Source organism: Macaca thibetana, chromosome 10, assembly GCF_024542745.1.
Source record: "Macaca thibetana thibetana isolate TM-01 chromosome 10, ASM2454274v1, whole genome shotgun sequence".
Lineage (NCBI taxonomy): Eukaryota > Metazoa > Chordata > Mammalia > Primates > Cercopithecidae > Macaca > Macaca thibetana.
Genome location: NC_065587.1, coordinates 49,172,779 through 49,190,894, shown reverse-complemented (window position 1 = coordinate 49,190,894; position 18,116 = coordinate 49,172,779). Strand labels below are relative to the sequence as shown.

Below are 18,116 nucleotides of genomic sequence, written 5' to 3'. Positions count from 1 at the left end.
TTTGTTTGTTTGTTTTTTTGAGACAGGGCTTGCTCTGTTGCCCAGGCTGAACTGCAGTGGCACAATCACAGCTTATTGCAGGCTCGACCTCCCAGACTCAAGCAATCCTCCCACCCCAGCTTCTCTAGTAGTTGGGACTACAGGTGTTCATCACCACACCTGGCTAATTTTTTATTTTTTGTAAAAACATGGTCTCCCTATGTCACCCAGGCTGGTCTGGAATTCCTGGGCTCATGTGATCCTCCTGCCTCAGCCTCCCAAAGTGCTAGGATAACAGGCATGAGCCACCGCACCCAGCAAGTTTGAGTTATTAAACTACCAATGGAACTTGATGAGAGATTTGCTTAAAATTCTTCAGATTTAGGTGTATCTAGTGCATGATGCTTCACCTTCACCCAGTAACTTTATGAAATAGAGTATCTGACAAGTGAAGACATTGAGGCCTCTGGACTCTAATTTTTAATTTAAAAAATTTTTATTTATTTATTTTTTACAGAACACTTCACAAATTTGTGCGTCATCCCTGTGCAGGGACCACGCTAATCTTCTCTGTACCATTCCAGTTTGAGTAGCTGTGCTGCTGAGCCAAGCACCAGAATCTAATCTTTAAGGCTTTTTCTACTACATAGATAATTGAATCCTATGGGTTCCCACAAAACTATTTATGTTCCTATCATCTGGGGTCTCAAACATATGAGGACATTTACCACACTGTATTGTAATTGTGTCCTCAAGCACAATACTACTCTAAATGTACTCTGTTGATTCTTTTTTGTTGGTTGGTTGGTTGGTTGGTTGGTTTTTGAGACTGAGTCTTGCTCTGTTGCTCAGGCTGGAGGGCAGTGTCGCGACTTCAGCTCACTGCAACCTCCGCCTCCTGGGTTCAAGCAATTCTCTCGCCTCAGCCTCCCGAGTAGCTGGTACTACAGGCACATGCCACCGCACCCGGCTAATTCTTGTGTTTTTAGTAGAGATGAGCTTTCACCATGTTGGCCAGGCTTGTCTCGAACTCCTGACCTCAAGTGATCCACCCGCCTCAGCCTCCCAAAGTGCTGGGATTACAGGCGCGAGTCACCGTGCCGGGCCTCTGTTGAATCTTAAACTAAAAAATTAAAATTTGTATTTTGTAGGTCTTTGAGGTTTTAAATTTTTATTTTTCTGGTAATTTATTTTATCGTATTTTACGGCAGCATTTTACCTGCAACATTTGGACAATTTAAAAAACCAGTACTTTAGCACTCTGAGAGGCACTGGGCTGCCAGAGAGAGAGTTGTCTAAACTGAGGAAGATAGCCAGCTGTGGTGGCTCACGCCTGGAATCCCAGCACTTTGGGAGGCCAAGGTGGCAGATTGCTTGGGCCCAGGAGTTCGAGACCAGCCTGGGCAACATAGCAAAACCCCATCTCTATTTAAGTTTAAATAAAGAAGAATTTAAAGAAAAAATAAGCTGTGGCAGGTGCTCTATGTTTGGTGTATGAAAGAATACATCACTGAAGGAATGACTATCTGAGTGTGAGAGGATCAGCCACATGAAGAAAAATGCCCAGAATCCACGTTTCTCATTGAGAGCCATTCAAAGGGTGAGAGCTTAGGATGTCAAGTTCATGGCCACACTTAATAATGCACATCACTAAACCTGCACCCTTCTGATTTTAAAGACGGATGTGGGAGACCTTTTTCCCCCAAGTCATAGAACTGATCAACAAAGGAAAGAATACCAAAAACAGCCACACATAAATAACAAGCAATATTTACTGCTCGTGGTTTCAAAACTCAAACTAGGTTAGTAGACTTAGATAAACATTCTCCTTACCATTTTCACCAAGTAACAGGAAACACAACCCACATGCACAAACATCCTATTTTATGGACTGCTGGTTTTTGGGTTTTGTTCTGAGACAGGGTCTCACTGGAGTGTAGTGGTGCGGTCATGGCTCATTGCAGCCTTAACCTCCCCGGCTCAAGCAATCTTCCCATCTCAGCCTCCTGAGTAGCTGGGACTACAGTCGAACGCCACCACACCTGGATAATTTTTTAAATTTTTTATAGAGACAGGGTGTTGCTGTGTTGTAGCATGTTAACCAACCAGGCTGGTCTCGAACTCTTGCCTCAGCCTCCCAAAGTACTGGGATTACAAGTGTGAGCCACCACATCCAGTCAAGGACTACTGTTTGAAGTGGAGGCTTTTGAACACACTTACCCCAGGATGATGAAACAGGAGTGAGGGGGATTTAGTCCTAGGGCACAAGTTCCTCAAGTCTACCTTGAAGTGCTTCAACTGTGCAGGAAACAGCTTCCACCTAAAGTTTCTGCCTCTAAACGGGAGCAAAGACGCCCCACTCAAGAAAAGTGCCAGGCACACCTTGCTCTGCTTTGGAAATTCCCACTGGCACCTTCCAGAAACAAGTAGGTCCCTTTATATGTAAAGGCACCTGGGGTGGGGTGCGGTGGCTCACGCCTGTAATCCCAGCATTTTGGGAGGCCGAGGCGGGCGGATCACCTGAAGTCAGGAGTTTGAGACCAGCCTGGTTAACATGGTGAAACCCCGTCTCTAGTAAAAATACCAAAAATTAGCCTGGTGTGGGGACACACATCTGTAATCCCAGCTATTTGGAAGGCTGAGGCAGGAGAATCACTTGAACCTAGGAGGAGGAGGTTGCAGTGAGCCAATATTGTGCCATAGCACTCCTGCCTGGGCGACAGAGCGAGACTCTGTCTCAAAAAAAAAAAAAAAAAAAAAAAAAGGCACCTGGAATTCTGGAATTACGAAAATTGCATTTTTTTTTTTTCCTGCAAAGTTGTGCAGTAGAGAGCAATGTCAGAGCAGCCCTCAGTCCTCATCCCAGGCTACTCCCCTTCCGCATGGTGTAAATCTTTTAGGCAAACCTATTTATTCTCCCCTCTAAAGTGTCAATCTTCACATCTGCAAATGGGATCATAATAATAATAGTACCTGGATTAATGTGAGGATTAAATAGCACAATGTGTGTAGAACCCTTAGCTTGGGCCTGACACAGTGAGCCTTTGATGAGCACAAGCTTGGGGCTCTCTCTAATCACAAGTCAAAATAGAAACCCAAAGAAGTCCGGATAAGTGACAGATACCATTTATTCAGCACATGCCATGTGCCAGAAACAGTGTTAAGTAAGATCTTTATTAGTTGGTGGGATGCTTTCTTTTCTTTTTTTTTTTTTTTCTTTTAAGAAACAGGGTCGGCTGGGCATGGTGGCTCATGCCTGTAATCCCAGCACTTTGAGAGGCCGAGGTGGGCGGATCACTTGAGGTCAGGAGTTTGAGACTAGCCTGGCCAACATGGTGAAACCCCATCTCTACTGAAAATATAAAAATTAGCTGGGAGTGGTGGCAGGTGCCTGTAATCCCAGCAACTCGGGAGGCTGAGGCAGGAGAATCGCTTGAACCCGGGAGATGGAGGTTGCAGTGAGCAGAGGTTGTGTCACCACACTCCAGCCTCAAGAGCAAAACTCTGAGAAAAAAAAAAAAAAAAGAAAGGAAGGAAGGAAAGAAGGAAGGAAGGAAGGAAGGAAGGGAAGGAAGGAAGGAAGGGAAGGAAGGAAGGAAGGAAGGAAAAGAAAGAGGATCTTGCTCTGTCACCCAGGCTGGACTGCAGGGGCACAATCGTAGCTCACTACAGCCTCAAAATTCTGGGCTCAAGCAATCCTCCCACACCCCTCAAAGTGTTGGGATTACACACATAAGCCAGCATGCCCAGTACTAGTGGAATTCCATTTTTTCCTTTTTTTTCGTGTGTGTGTGTGTGGTGTTTGTTTGTTTTTGAGACAGGGTCTCACCGTGTTGCCCAGGCTAGAATGCAGTGGCACAAACATAGCTCACTGGAACCTCAACCTCCTGGGCTTAAGTGATCCTCCTTCCTCAGCCCCCCAATTAGCTGGGATTACAGGCATGCAACACCACGCCCGGCTAATTTTTGTATTTTTTGTAGGGATGGGATTTCCCCATGTTGCCCAGGCTGGTCTCAAACTCCTGAACTCAAGCAATCCTCTATTCCTCAGCCTCCCAAAGTGCTGGGATTCCAGGTGTGAGCCACCACACCCAGTGTGGTAGAGTTCTTAGTACAACTCTCTGGAGTAGCTACTCTCAGTGTCTCATTTTATTTTACTTTTTATTTATTTATTTTTGAGACAGGCTCTCCCTCTGTCACCCAGGCTGAAGTGCAGTGGCATGATCACAGCTCACTGCAGCCTCGACCTCCCAAGCTCAAGTGATCCTCCCACCTCAGCTTCCTGAAGAGCTCGGAATACAGGCGTGTGTTACCACACCTGGCTAATTTTGTAGAGATGAGGTCTCACTATGTGGCCTAGGCTGGTCTCGAACTCCTGGGCGCAAGTGATCCTTCCACCTTGACCTTCCAGAGTGCTGGGATTCCAGGTGTGAGCCACTGTGCCCGGCCCAGCATCTAATTTTAGAGAGCCAGAAAGGTGAGGTCCCCTGACCAAGCTCTCCCAGCTCAGAAAGGCTCCCTGCCTTTCTCTCCATCATCCCATTTTCATGACGTTCGTGCTGCCCTGTTCTTGTCCTCTGCTGTGTTTCTCAGCCTGAAACCGTGGGCATCAACTCTGGCCAGCTTTGTTGTTGTTCTCAAGCTTCTGTCATCACTGGTATAATTTTACATAAACTTCGCATTCCTTTAAATTTCAAATAATATGTTCACTTCTTAAATATCTCCTGGGGGAGAAAAGAGTTCTATAAATGATTTCGTTCTCCCCGCCTTCGTGTTGAACTTAAAAAGGCGAAGTCACTGGATCTCCGTTAATAAGTCATGTTGTTTATTGGTTTATTTTCATTTTGGAAACTCTTCTCCATGGTTAACCACTCCTCCTCCTCCTTAAAAAATCCCATGAGGAATTCGGATCAGACACTGGGGCTGTGGGGCAGATCCCTGGGAGGATATCATGTTTCTAGAAGGCTCCTGGAAGCCAACAGGCATTGCAACCTGACTCTTAACTGACTTTTTACCTGTAGGATTATCTCCGGGCAGGAGGAAAAAGACACAGGCATGCTTTCTGGTCCCAAAGAAAATGATGTATTTCATGAAGGAAGAAAGAGTTTTAAACCAATAATTGAAATTCATTTGACCATAAAAAAGGCTATATAAAAGGGTAAGGACTCTGGAACCCAACTGCTTGGGTTTCAATACCGCACAGCTCTGCCACTTATCTGTGTGATGTTGGCCAAGCTATTAAACGTCTCTGTGCCTTTAGTTCCAATCTGTAAATTGAGGATGATAACAGTACCTAAATCCATATGTTTTGATGAAGATAAAATAGGGTGTGCAAGGAACTAGAAGGTTTCTTGGGACTCTCAGGACTAAAACTGGGAAAGTCACAAGCAAACTGATATGTGCCCATCACCTTAAGATGAAATGAGAGGCCGGGTGTGGTGGCTTACACCTGTAATCCCAGCACTTTGGGAGACTGAGGTGGGCAGATCACTTGAGGTCTAGAGTTCGAGACCAGCCTGTCCAACATGGTGAAACCCTGTCTCTACCAAAAAATATAAAAATTAGCCAGGCATGGTGGTACGTGCCTGTAATCCCAACTACTCAGGAGGCTGGGGCACAATAATCACTTTAACCTAGGAGGTGGGAGTTGCAGTGAGCCAAGATCGCACCACTGCACACCAGCCTGGGTGACAGAGTGAGACTCCATCTCAAAAAAAAAAAAAAAAAAAAAGATGAAATGAGAGTGTACATGTACCTTTATTTTATTTATCTATTTTTAATTTTAAAATAATTTTTAATTTATTAATTAAGATGGGGTCTCACTGTGTTGCCCAGGCTGATCTTGAACCTCTAGGCTCAAGGAATCCTCCCACTTCGGCCTCTCAAAGTGTTGGGATTACAGGCATGAGCCACCAAGCCCAGCCTACATGTACCTTTAGAAACAACACCTGCACTTTTTTTTTTTCTTTTTTTTAGATGAAGTCTTGCACTGTCGCCCAGGCTGGAGTTCAATGGCATGATCTTGGCTCACTGCAACCTCAGCCTCCCGGGTTCAAGCAATTCTCCTGTCTCAGCCTCCCAAGTAGCTGGGATTACAGGTGCCCACCACCACACCTGGCTAATTTTTTGTATTTTTAGTAGAGATGGGGTTTCACTGTGTAGGCCAAGCTGGTCTCGAACTCCTGACCTCGTGATCTGCCCGCCTCGGCCTCCCAAAGTTTTAGGATTACAGGCGCGATCCACTGTGCCCGGCCAACACCTGCACATTTTAATGTTCCTTCATCTTTTCTGTTATTATTTGTGGCTGCCTCCAGCCATCGTTGATTCCTTGCCTGTGGTCCTCATTTACTCAATATCCACTCTGCGGGGGCCTATGATATGCCTTTTATTCCTATCACTACACTGACTTCTTTCCCAAAGTTCCAAATACATGTTCTGGCCAGTCATGGGACAGCCATTAAGATAATTTATTAAGTGCCAGGCAAAGAGCTTTTCAACAAATCCTTCAGGCTTTTCTTCTTCCTCAATTTTTAGGCGACATGTAACTTAAAGGTTAAAATGGGGATAATAGGCTCCTCCCCTTGTGTGAATGCCCACGATGGTTTTTGCTTATCTGTCCACTCCTCCTCTGTCTCTTAATAGCTGAAGAGCCTGGTGTGGTGGCTCCTGCCTGTAATCCCAGCACTGTGGGAGGCAGAGGCAGGTGGATCGCTTGAACCCAGGAGCTGAGGCCAGCCTGGGCAACATAGTGAGACTCCGTCTCTACAAAAAAATAAATAAAATTAGGTGGACATGGTGGCACATGCCTGGGGTCCCAGCTACTTGGGGGGCTGAGGTGAGAGGATCGCTTGGGCCTGGGAAGTCAAGGCTACGGTGAGACGTGATTGTGCCACTGCACTCCAGTCTGGGCAACAGAGTGAGACTGTCTCTAAAAAAAAAAAAAAAAAAAAAAAAACAAAACAAAAAAAACACAAATAGTTGAATAGTTGAATAATATGAATTATAGTGACAATTTTGGGGGCGCTTACTATGTATAATACTAGGCACTATATCAAACCCCTTAAAAATAGCTCATTGGATCATTATGAAAAATCCAAGGAATAGGTACCATTATTATTTTATTTTTATTTTTATTTTTATTTTTTATTTTTTTGAGACAAAGTCTCACTCTTTCACCCAGGCTAGAGTACAGTGGCACAATCTTGGCTCACTGCAAGCTCTGCCTCCTGGGTTCACACCATTCTCCTGCCTCAGCCTCCCAAGTAGCTGGAACTACAGGCGCCCGCCACCACACCAGGCTAATATTTTGTATTTTTTAGTAGAGATGGGGTTTCACCGTGTTAGCCAGGATAGTCTTGATCTCCTGACCTTGTGATCCACCCGCCCCAGCCTCCCAAAGTGCTGGGATTACAGGCGTGAGCCATCACGCCCGGCAGCATTATTATCCTCATTTTACAGATGAAGAAACTGAGTCAGGGAGGCCAGCTCACTTCCCCTAGTGGCAGAACCAGGACTTGAACCCAAGTATGACTCCAGAGCCCTTGCTCCAAGCATTTCACTATTCTGTTTCCTCTTCCTTCTCCTGCTTCAACTGTGCTTTCTGGCCAAGTTTCTGCCTTGGTGACAAGGCTCTGAGCAGGAAGCCTCACCTCTTCAAGACTCAGTCTGCTCTTCTTTTTTTTTTTTTTTTTTTTTTTTGAGACGGAGTCTCGCTCTGTCACCCATGTTGGAGTGCAGTGGTGCAATCTCGGCTCACTGCAGCTTCTGCCTCCCAGGCTCACGCCATTCTCCTGCCTCAGCCTCCCGAGTAGCTGGGACTACAGGCGCCCGCCACCACACCTGGCTAATTTTTTTGTATTTTTAGTAGAGACGGGGTTTCACTGTGTTAGCCAGGATGGTCTCAATCTCCTGACTTCGTGATCCACCCGCCTTGGCCTCCCAAAGTGCTGGGATTACAGCTGTGAGCCACCGCGCCCAGCCTGCTCTTCTTTTTTTGAAAAATAGAAACATGGTGTATTAACACTAAATAGTTGTGAGGATGGAATGCTTGTGAGATGCATAGCACAGTGTTTGCAGCCACTATGATCAGTATTATATGAGTATTTTGATTATTATTCCATAACTATGTCCCTGTTGTAGACTGAATTGTGTTCCCCAAAAAGATAAAGTCTTAACCTCCAGTATCTGGGAATGAGACTTTATTAGGACATAGGGCCTTTGCAGATGTAATCAAATTAAAATGAGGTCAGGCCTGGCATGGTGGCTCATATCTGTAATTCCAGCACTTTGGGAGGCCAAGGTGGGTGGGTCACCTGAGGTCAGGCGTTCAGACCAGCCTGGCCAACATGGTGAAACCCCATCTCTATTAAAAGTACAAAAATTTAGCTGGGTGTGGTAGCGAGCACTTGCAGTCCCAGCTACTTAGGAGGCTGAGGCAGGAGAATCACTTGAACCCTGCAGGTGGAGGTTGCAGTGAGCCAAGATCACACCACAGCATTCCAGCCTGGGCAACAGAGCAAGACTTCACCTCAAAAAAATAATAATAATAATTAAAATTAAAATGAGGTAGCCGGGTGCAGTGGCTCACACCTGTAATCCCAGCACTTTGGGAAGCCGAGGCGGGCGGATCACGAGGTCAGGAGATCGAGACCATCCTGGCGAACATGGTAAAACCCCGTCTCTACTAAAAATACAAAAAATTAGCTGGGCGTGGTGGCGGGCGCCTGTAGTCCCAGCTTCTCGGGAGGCTGAGGCAGGAGAATGGCGTGAACCCAGGAGGCGGCGGAGCTTGCAGTGAGCCGAGATCGCGCCATTGCACTCCAGCCTCGGTGACAGAACGAGACTCCGTCTCAAAAAAAAAAAAAAAAAAAAAAAAAAATTAAAATGAGGCCATTAGAGTAAGTCCTAAATCCAATCACTGGTACCCTTATAAAAATAGACACAGAGACAGACAGACACACACACACACACACACACACACACACACACGGAGAACACCACATGATGCACGTGATGATGGAGGCAGAGATCAGAGTGATTCAGCTGCCAGTCAAGGAACACTAGTGATTGCTCGCAGCCACAGAGGCTGGGACAGGGGCACGGAACAGCCCGTCCCTCAGAGACTCCAGAAGGAGCCAACCTTGCCAATACCTAGATTTCAGAGTTCTAGCCTCCAGAACTGTGAGACAGCAAAATTGTGTTGTGTTAAGCCACCCAGCGTGTGGTACTTTGTGAACAAATTCAGTTCCTGGCCAGGCACAGTGGCTCAATCCCAGCACTTTGGGGAGCGAGGCAGGCATATCACTTGAGGTCAGGAGTTTGAGACTAGCCTGGCAACATAGTGAAACTCTGTCTCTATGAAAAATCCAAAAATTAGCCAGATGTGGTGGTGCACACCTGTAATCCCAGCTACTCAGGAGGCTGAGGCACAAGAATTGCTTGAACCCAGGAGGCAGAGGTTCCAGTGAGCCGAGATCAAACCACCGCACTCCAGCCTGGGCAACAAAGTAAGACTCTGTCTCAGAAACAAAACAAAACACTCAAAAAAACAAATACAGTTCCCTTCCACAACCTAAGTCCAGACCTTCACATTCTGTGCAAGTTCCTCTTCCCAGGGCCTCTTCAAATGCAGGCCTGCCTGCAGCTCTCTGTCCTCAGATCTATCTTAACACACCAATTTCTGACTCCCAGGTCAAAAACCTGCGATGACACCTGAATACTTACATTAGCGTTTCCTAAACTTGCTTGAGATAAGGATCACTAGGATGAGAGTCCAAATTACAGGTTCACTGCTGGGCGTGGTGGCTCACATCTGTAATTCTAGCACTTTGGGAGGCCAAGGCAGGTGGATTGCTTGAGCCCACGGGTTTGAGATCAGCCTAGGCAACACGGTGAAACCCCATCTGTACAAAAAATACAAAATATTAGCCTGGTGGGGAGGTGCGCACCTGTAGTCCTAGCTACTCAGGAGGCTGAGGTAGGAGGATTGCTTGAACCTGGGAGGGCAAGACTGTCGTGAGTAGTGATTGCGCAACTGCACAGAGTGAGAACTTGTCTCAAAAAATAAGAATAATTATAGGTTTCCTGGGCCGCACTCCAGACTACCAGACATGAGATCACAGAAGAGGCGCTTGGAATCTGCATTTTTAATAAGCACCCAAGACAATTCTTTTCCTCAGGCACATTTGGGACACTCAGGCCTACAAGATAAAATCTGGAAGAGACTAAAGATCTTGCCTCAATGATCTCTGTAAAACGGCGCCAGCCTGCCCGTTCAAATGTCATCTCCCAAGGCTTCCCATTGTCTTTACATCCCTCCATGTGAACAGCCTGCCTCACTGTCCTCACCTTGATCAACCTCTGCTCAAACCTTTGTTCTTGCTATTCTCCTGCCCAGAACACCTCTTCCTTTAACTCCCATCATCTCGGTCTGATTCAGATGCCACAGATCTTAAAATTATTTCTAATTGTTCTGAGATGGCTTCTCAATGACCTCAGAATAAAATTCAATGTCCTTGTCATAGCCTGCAAGAGGCTGCATGATCCGGCCACAGTCAGTCTCTCTCTCTCTCTTTTTTTTTTTTTTTTTGAGATGAAGTCTTGCTTTGTCGCCCAGGCTGGAGTGCAGTGGCACAATCTCGGCTCACTGCAACCTCCACCTCCCGGGTTCAAGCAATCCTCCCACCTCAGCCTCCTAGGAAGCTGGGATTACAGGTGTGTGCCACCACGCTCGGCTAATTGTTGTATTTTTAGCAAAGATGGGGTTTCACCATGTTGGCCAGGGTGGTCTCGAACTCTTGACCTCAAGCGATCTGCCATCGGCCTCTCAAAGTGCTGGGATTACAGGTGTGAGCCACCATGTCCAGCTTCAGTCTCATTTTAAGCCATTCTTCTCCTTCACTCGAAGCTCCAGGCCTGGTCAGGTACAGTGGCTCATGCCTCTACCTAAGCAGAACGCATGTGCGTGCGCATGCACGTGCACACACAAGCACACACACAACACACACACACACTTGCTCCATTCATTTCAGTCACTGTACCCGGTTTGATCAGTTGCCAACATTTAAAAATCAGGAAGGTTCATATAAAAACGTCCAGTCTCTAACTGGATGCAGTGGCTCATGCCTGTAATCCCAACATTTTGGGAGACCAAGGAGTGAGGATCGCTTGAGCTCAGGAGTTCCAGACCAGCCTGGGCAACATAGTGAGATCTCATCTCTACAAAAAAATGTAAAAAACTAGCCAGGTATGGTGGTACACTCCTATAGTCCTGGCTGCTCAGGAAGCTGAAGTGGGAGAATTGCTTGTGTTCAGGGTTTCAAGGCTGCAGTGAGCTATGATTGCACCGCTGTACTCCAGACTGGGCAATAGAGCAAGACCCTGTCTCTGAAAAAAACAAACAAAACCAATCCAGCCTCTCTTAAAGAATCAGATCTGCCCACTTCAAAGCCCTCCTTCCCATGCAGCTGCAGCCATATGGACTGGAGGTAAGTCCTTCCTGTGGGGCAGAAGCTCTGGTCCCCTTGAGTCCCCACCCAGCCTCTCCTTCCACCCCACATTGGTGCACTTGCTGACTGTCTGTCACCCTTGTAACCTGGGCATCTAGCCTGTGCCTGGCTCTTAGCTAGACCTCAATAAATACGTGCTGAATGAATGAAAAAATACATGAATGTATTTCATACCCTCCCTCCTCCCTAAACCCCCCAGGCCACACCACTCATTTGGCCATTTAATCACAGCCTTCCTTGCAAGACTTACTAATTTGCTGCGCCACTGCCTGCCTCCTCAGTAGATATTATTAAAACACAAATCTGATTATTTCATTCCCCAGTTTTAAATGTGTGGAGTCTCCCAGCATAAACTCTGCACCATGGCCTCCGAGGCCCTTCTCAATCTGCTTCCCACCTACTTTTCCAGTCCCGATCTCCAGAGAGGGCCCCCACCCAGCACGCGCCCACACCCTACTTGCTGGCTGGGGAATACACCATGTTCTTTCCCTGCCCCCACACCACTGCCTGTGAAGCTCGTCTCCTGGAATGCCTCCTCCCCGCCGTGCCTCTAGCAAACTCCTACTCATTCTTCAGCCCTAGCGCTAAGTCACTTCACCCGTGAAACACTCCAGACCCCCCCGCCCCGGGGCTGACTTAGTCATTCTCTCTCTTCTGCTCCCACTCCTCTCCTTTCATCCCCTGGCCTTAGCACTGAGTAATAGCTTAAAATAGTAGCTGGTGCTTTCTGAGCCCTGCTGTGTGCCAGGCACCAAGTGAGCTTTATCTCCCTTAATCCTCACGCCCATCCTGAGTCCCGGCCCCCTAAACCTGCAGAAACACAAGGCTCACTTTCTCACCTCCAATGTCCCAGAGAAGCCATCTTGCTACCCTACTTTAAATTTTCTTTCTCCCTTCACTCCTCACTCCACCACCCCAGGCCTCCCATCCCACTTCCCAGCTTTATTTTCCTCCATGGCTCTTATCGCTAACACACTACATACTTAAATTCATTTATTTGCAAATGTCAGCTCCAGGATTTTGTCCTTTTTTTAAACTACAATTTCCTTAACATCTGGAATACTACATGGGGCTGGGTGTAGTGGGTCGTGCCTGTAATCCCAACACTTTGGGAAACCAAGGTGGGAGGATTGCTTGAGTCCAGGAGTTTGAGAACAGCCTGGACAACATAGTGAGATCCTGTCTTTTTGTTTTGTTTTGCTTTGTTTTTTGAGATGGAGTCTCGCTCTGTCCCCCAGGCTGGAGTGCAGTGGCACGATCTCGGATCACTGCAAGCTCCGCCTCCTGGGTTCACACCATTCAGTGAGACCCTGTCTTTACAAAAATTTAAAAATTAGCCAGGAGCGGTGGTGCACACCTGTAGTCTCAGCTACTTGGGAGGCTGGAACGTGTGCTGGAGGTAGGAGGATCACTTGAGCCTGGGAGGCAGAGGTTGCAGTGAGCTGTGATCACACCACGGCACTCTAACCTGGACAACAGGATGAGGCTCTGTCTCAAAAAAAAAAGGAAAAAAAATAGACTAGTACCTGGTACATAATAGGTACTCAATCAGTAATAATTTTTTTTTTTTTTTTGACACAGAGTTTTGCTCTTGTTACCCAGGCTAGAGTGCAATGGTGAGATCTCGGCTCACTGCAACCTCTGCCTCCCGGGTTCAAGCAATTCTCCTGCCTCAGCCTTCTAAGTAGCTGGGATTACAGGCATGCAACACCACACCCGCCTAATTTTGTATTTTTTAGTAGAGATGGGGTTTCTCCATGTTGGTCAGGCTGGTCTTGAACTCCCGACCTCAGGTGATCCACCCGCCTCGGCCTCCCAAAGTGCTGGGATTACAGGTGTGAGCCACTGCTCCTGGCCTTATAATAATAATTTTTTTTAGAAAAAGAATAGAGACAGAGTCTCACTATGTTGCCCAGGCTGGTCTCGACCTCCTGAGCTGAAGCAATCCTCATGCCTCGGCCTCCCAAAGAGCTAGGAAACAGGCATGAACCATCACGCCCAGCCTCAATCAATAATTATTAAATCAAAGAAGGTAGATACTATTACTATCTTCATTTTACTCTGAGGAAACAAAGATTGAGACAGGTGTCCAGGGTTCCACAGCAGGATGGTGTCAGAACCACATGTGACCCCTGAATGGTCAAGTCTAGTGCCCGCCATCTCCAGGGGGGTTTGTGGTTCCCTCTCCATAGGTCTGACTTCTCAGCTCGACTCTGAGTTCCTTGGAGGCAAGCACTCTGTCACGTTCACATCTGTCTCTTTGATCCATGGTAGGTGCTCCAGGAAAGTTTGTTGGAGCAGTCTGTCCATGGAGGGCCCAGTGCTCAATGGCAGGAATCAATCCCAGCATCATTCTTTCGTTGTTGTTTTCCTTTATCTCCATGCACAACGTTATATACAGAGTTGGGGCTCATTACATACATGCTACATTAATGAATTATATTATGACAGTAGGTAATAAAAATAATTAGCAATAATGACAATAATATGTAACACTTAGGGCATCCTTACTCTCTGTTGGGCACTATCCTAAGTGCTTTGTATGTGAATTAAGACAATTCATTGTCTTATTATGCTCATTTTACAGATGAGAAGACAGAGGCTCAAAGAAGTTAAGAACTTGCCTAAGGTCACATAGTTAGAAAATGGCAGAGGCAGGACTCAACTATAGGTATCTGGCTTGAGTCATGCTCTTAATGACTGCTCTTGGCCTCTCTGAGGGATGTCTACTGAGAGGTTACCCGGTGTGAAAACAAAAAGAAGCATTTATTTATTACACATTTCCATTTTATTTCAAGGAATTCCTTTCAAAGGCTTTGGCAGGCAACATTATTTGCTAAATGAAACCCACTAATATCTGTACCATCTGAGCCCTGCAACAATCTGGTGAGGTAGGCATTGCTGTCTACTTCTGTTTATAGAGGAACAGAGGAGAAATCTGAGGCTCTGAGTGGTTAAGGGAACAGGGTCAAGGTCACCCAGACAGCAAGGAGCAGAGCAATGACTCAAATAAATGTCTATCAGTTTAAAAAACAAAGATCTGAGTGCCTCCAAATACAAAGTTCTATCATGCAACTTAAAGTTAAATAAGTAAATACAAAGCAGCTTAGCCAGTTTCTGGCACCTGGTAGGTCTCATAAATGTTAACTATCAACTCTCTTCATCAGCACCTCCTGGGAAGTGGAATAGTTTGGCTAATGACTGCAGCCTGTCTGTTGACCCTTTTGGAAAGATTATTCTTTTCATTCCAGTTCATCCCTGGTAATGTTGAAATAATGATCAATCTCCATTATCCCTGGAGTACCACAGAATGTTAAGAGCTGGAAGGGGTTGTGGAGATGATCTCATCAGGTCCTGCATTTACAGATGGAGAAATTGAGTCCCAGAGAGGGGTCAGAAAGCAAACCCGTGGCAGGCCAAGCCAAGGGCAAGGCTTAGGCACCGTGCCTGGCACATACAGCCTCCTGCAAAGCTGAGTTTTTACCTAAAAGGGCTCTCACATCCTAAAGGCTACAGAAAATAATTCATTTGTCTCTCTGTGAGCACCACCACCCCGGTCCCGCGCAAAAAGCAGTACCGTATTGTAAGCTATTAACCAGAAAATTGATCATGTGACTTAATTCCGCCTCTGCTAAATGCTTAAAATGCTTCGGTGAGTAGTCTGATATTCGTAAATATACACTTCAACTCTTTTTCAAAGAATGATTAACCAGTTCCATCGAGTTGGAACTTGGGCAATCAAGGAGAAAAAGAGCTGGCAAGAGAAATTTATTGAAAAAATTGTTACCAGCAATACAGATGACTTCTTGCCACCTCTTTTTAAGAGTTGGAGGAAGAAGGAAAGGAAGAAGAATCATTCCACGATAACGAATTAAGAAAACTAACTGTGGAAAATTACAAACTCCTTTCACCTCACAAGGTAGATTTCAGACAAACATGACAGGGTGTTTGTAGAACCTAAAGACACAGAGTATTGAAAAGGAGCAGAAAGCAGGAGTGTAAACTTCACTAACTTCTTTCAGAGAGTGGAGAGGCCTGACAGTGTATGGGCATGATTATCTCTGGTAGCCCATTCTGGACTAACAATTTTGTGAACCTATAATTTAGAGAGTCCCGAATGTCATGTGTTCACCTTACTTATCTCCCTAACCCACTGAGTATTAATTCTCCCAGGCAAGGGACTAGCTTTTCAGGCCACATGTAAGTCTTGATCAGCTTTAGCTTGAGGATTTGCGGGTGGAGAGGGATGATGGAGAGAAATAAGGTTAGGGTTAGCCTTCAAATGGAAGAAACGGGAATATAATATCCTTGTCTGTGCTGATCATGCTTCTCAAGAATGGCTGAAATTCAGGCCCAGTGAACACACTTGTGGCCTTAACATCTCTCAGAATTAAAGGGTTTTCTTCCTTCGCAATACCTTTATCAAATTCCAACTATTTTCCACATTTCTTCCTTATACAACCCAGGCGCACAGGTTGAAATAATTTTCCTTAGGAAATCCAGGAAGCTCTGGCCTGGCCCTCCCTCTAGAAAGGAAAGTCCAAGTAAAGAGGGATGCCACACCCGGGGAAGGGAGAGAGGATGTGACAACACCTCCAGGAATGCAGGGCCCACGCAGGTGCACTGGCACCCACGAACTTCCTTTTCAAGAGGGCCTGATAAATCAGTACTGATAACAGGAGTAAAACTCAACCACCCAACACTCACTCACACAGAACTGGGGTACTGCTCCCAGGGTGTGGCCCTGCCAATGAGGGAGAGGAGGAGGAGACCTAAGAACAGAGCTCTCTAAAGGTGGTGACATGGTTTCCAGTCCAGCCATGATCAGAGTGTGGTCTCTGGGAGTCCCTGAGACCCCTTTACGGGGGTCATTGAAAGGCCAAAACTGCTTTCACAAAACTAAGACATCATTTGTTCTCCACATTCTCATTGTCTCATGAGTATACGATAGAGTTTTCCAGAAGGGACGAGACATGTGATGACATCATCACTCTGATGACAGTTGGAATGCATGCTTGTGTATTCCCATGTTTTAGATACATCCGCTTTAATTCTAAGATAAATACTGAAAGACATAACACATGAACAACGTACTTTGGGGTCCTCCATGATTTTTAATAGTGTAAAGGGGTCTTGAAAACAAAAAAGTTGGGAACTGCTGTGCTAGTCCAAACAGGGGAGTTACAGGCCCTGCAGTTTCCCTGACACGCACTTTATTTCCGGCTGAGCTTTAGTCACCTCCTATGTGCTTTCGAAGCTGCCTAGGGAGGCAGCTTGCTTATTTATTATTCAGCTTGGATTGGTGTCCTTTCCACCTGTGCTGCCACAGGTGGCCAGAAAAACCTTAAATTCCCCCATAAACGTCTGGTGACCTAAATCCTCCAAGGGGGGGGGGAAATGAGCTTCTCACCTTTGAACCCAGGTGACGCAAAGAGCCTGCAGAACGGACACCCTCAGCTGCAGCACCCAGCAAAGACACATCTGAGGACCCGCTGGGAGCCAGGTTCTGTGCTACTCAATGCCAGCAAAGCACAAGCGGTCCCTGCCTTTGGGAGCTTTCATTCTAGGCTGGAGGCGGATTACTCACAAAACTCAGATGCACACAAAAATGGGAAACCTGGAACTTGTCACAAGTGCTGGGAAACAGGGGTACAAGTCCCACCCCATTCGGGGTGGGAAGGGAGATGAGGGGAGGAAGGTATCCTAACCACTCTTCTTGCCACATCTCAGGTTGGACCTGCCCCTCCACCTCCATTTCCACAGCCCCCTTCCTGGCTTGCAGGTTTCAACAGCTCTTGGATTCCCAGGTCCCACAGGAAGCCCTTGGGACCTAGGAATCTCCTCCAGCCAAAATCTTCAGTCTTCTCCTCGCCTCTCCATGACCAACAGGGTCTGTGTGAAGAGAGGCCGGGCTTTGGACGTTCAGAGAGGAGGATTCAGCGTTTTGTTGCTCTGGGACACAGCTTGGTCACTCCGGGAAACGAACACAACCTAGAGGCTGTCATTTGTAGAAACAGCGAATGGCCAAGGAATGGCGGGAGAAGGGAAGAGGAAGACTTAATAGGTTTAAAGAAAAAAAAAAAAAAAAAAAAAAACCCGGAAAGACCGGAGTAGAGGCTGGGCCTGCAAGGAGCCTTCCCGCGCCTCAGCCCACTTTCCTTCCCTTTCGACCTGACGGACTTAGGGTGTGCAGGGTGTCTCTTCGGATAAAATCAAGCCAAGAGAGCCCTAAGCTTCTCCCCCAGCAACTGCTGCAGAGGCGGGAAAACTTGAATTTTGTAACCAAGAGTTGCAGCGGGACGCCTAAGCGACGATAAGGGGCAGTGGAGGGGCGTCGTTGGGGGCTGCAGCATCCCAAATTGGAAGCGGTGAGGGTGACCGGCGGGAACCGAACAGCCCCGCGGCGCCTCTGCAATCGGTCGCGCGGCGCATCCCATCCCCGGGCAGTGCGTGTGACTGGCGCGCGCCAAGCGGCGCGAAACCCCGGCGGCGCGGGCAACGAGGCGCGCACCCGCGCGTGCGCAAAAGGCCCACCCAGCCGAGCCCTTCTTCAGGTGCGCTCGCGCTTCCGGCCGGCCTCCCCGCGTGCCTTCCCGGGGCGGAAACTCCAGAACCCGCGCATGCGCCTTC

The 18,116-nt window shown here is 47.0% G+C and overlaps 1 non-coding gene across 1 annotated transcript; it reads right to left on the bottom strand.

Moving 5' to 3' along the window:
- Positions 1–486: 486 nt before the first annotated feature.
- On the bottom strand, positions 487–593 carry LOC126929881 (U6 spliceosomal RNA). Its single transcript, XR_007717320.1, has one exon. It is a non-coding gene; the product is annotated as a U6 spliceosomal RNA (small nuclear RNA).
- Positions 594–18,116: the final 17,523 nt, after the last annotated feature.